A 2,329-nucleotide genomic window follows, 5' to 3' on the forward strand; every position below is an offset into this window, starting at 1 on the left:
TTACATTACAATTTTGAGGATCTTTCAAAAATTGAACCATGAACATCGGAAGTTATTTAATTTCGGGTAACTTTGCTTTGAATATTGAATTTTTCTCTAAATCTTTGCCTGTAGGTAGATCAAATGGTGGAGAATCAGCTCCAAGTGTTGAATCAACACGAATTAACCCAGAATTGGAGAGGAAAATAATTCTTTGTGCCAAACGCAGCTGCCCAGGCGAAATTGCTACAGTGATCGCAGATTGCTTTTGCAAATTCGTGGTCGCTTTTGACCGAATTTGTGGATTGTGATTCCTGGGGTTTATGCGCAATTATATTGCGCTTCAAATGGTTGTGGCCCGATGGTTCAATTCCACCAGACGGTGACACGGTGGCCAGATCGCCACTGGTGGGCTGCTTGTCGCCACTGGTGGTTCAATTCCACTGGTGGGAGAAGATGAAAATTAAAAAAAAAATTAACTAGTGGGACCATGACTGAGAGATGTAAGAGAGGGAAGGGGCTAGATAGAGAGAGAGAGAGAGAGCATGAGTAAAGTTAATCAAATTTAATTAATTGCATAGTTTCCAATTAAGAAATGACACTTGTCAAATTAGTTTTTTTTCTTATTTACTTTTTTGCCTGTCACTTGCTCACAAGAGAGTGAGCACACTTGCTGTGCCACATCATCGTTTATGGTGTCAATATTTCAGTTTAAAATAGTTCAGGGAGGTCATAAGACCCCCGCAAAGTTAAAGTGTGTTATAGCAATTTCGGCCAAAGTTTGAGTGTGTTTCGAACCCTTTTCCTTTTAAATAAGTCTTCTCTTTTAAAAAGTATTAATAAATTTTTGCCAACTTTGTATTCGTAGCAAACACTAATATAATAAAGTTTTGGATACGGAGCACAAACTACAATGTTATATTAATCGTATTTTGAACATAATATATATACGTATTACTTTACTACTATATAGAAGAGCCGGTTTATAAGCAAGATCGTCGTCCGTCCTTTGGTCCCACTTTTTTATTTAAGGGCAAAAAAATCCTTTGTGGTCCCACCCACTTTTTTATTTAAGGGCAAAAAAATCCTTTGTGGTCCCACCCACTTTTTTATTTAAGGGCAAAAAAATGACATTTTATACTTTATATTACCAACTCTTCTAAAAAGTAGATAGAAATACTTTATTATATTTCTATTTTTCTACTATATAGAAGCATCGGTTTACCCATGCTTTGTCGTCAGTCACTCTTAAAAAAAAAAAAAAAAAAAAAATTGGACCCCATACTAAAAACGCCAAGCAATATTAAAAAAAAAAGGAAAAAAAGTGGACCCCACCCTCTCCAAACTCATAAAAAAAAAGTGGACCCCATATTAAAAAACAAGCCATGTTAAGAAAAAAAAAGAAAAAAAACGTGCACCCCATATATTAAAAAATCAAACAATATTCATGTAATCTCTAAAGTATCCCCATCAAGTCAATAATAGTGGATTCATTGCCACATGTGTATCAACCCATTAGTGGGAGCAAATGAAATTATTGCACAGCAAAAAATATGGACCCTATATTATTGCTTTTCTTCAAAAGGTTAAGTAGCCAAATACATATAATTTCCTTTCTTTTCTTATATTAGCCTGAGATATAATCTAGATATTTAATTGTTGTATTTGCTATTCCGCCATGTCATTTATTTGTTATGTTTACTAAAATAAATATACTTAAAATATTTATATTTTAAAATAAGACAGAATTTAGTTACTTTTTCATTTTTATTCTTACTCTAATAAATGTGAAAAGAGATTAATATCAAATGGAAATCAAATAATGAATAAGGTAGATTAGTCAAATTCTCTAATTCATGTTTCCTTAAAAAACCATGCAAAAGACAACATGACAAGTAAAATGAGCTAAGCCAAGAATATTTACCAAAAATAAAAAAATAGTATTTCTTCGTTTAAATAGAAAATCAATTTCTACTTTGTTTCGTTTTAAACATGTAAAATTAATTTAATAATTTGAATTAGAATTATCCAAATCAAAATTTGATAAAAAATAATAAGTATTTTACACCTTTAAATTAATCGAATTAAAATTGAAAGTATCAACTGATGCTTAAATATTGCTATTGTTTTATCTCAAAGAGAGGAAAATAGTTTTCTTTTACACAAGTCTTCTCTTTTAAAAAGTATTAATAAATTTTTGCCGACTTTGTATTCGTAGCAAACACGAATATAATAAAGTTTTAGATATAGAGCACAAACTACAATGTTATATTAATCGTGTTTTGAACATAGTGTATATATATATACACACACATAAGATCCACGCATATTCATACGTCTGTTCCATAAA

Source organism: Lycium ferocissimum, chromosome 3 (assembly GCF_029784015.1).
Source record: "Lycium ferocissimum isolate CSIRO_LF1 chromosome 3, AGI_CSIRO_Lferr_CH_V1, whole genome shotgun sequence".
Taxonomy (NCBI): domain Eukaryota; kingdom Viridiplantae; phylum Streptophyta; class Magnoliopsida; order Solanales; family Solanaceae; genus Lycium; species Lycium ferocissimum.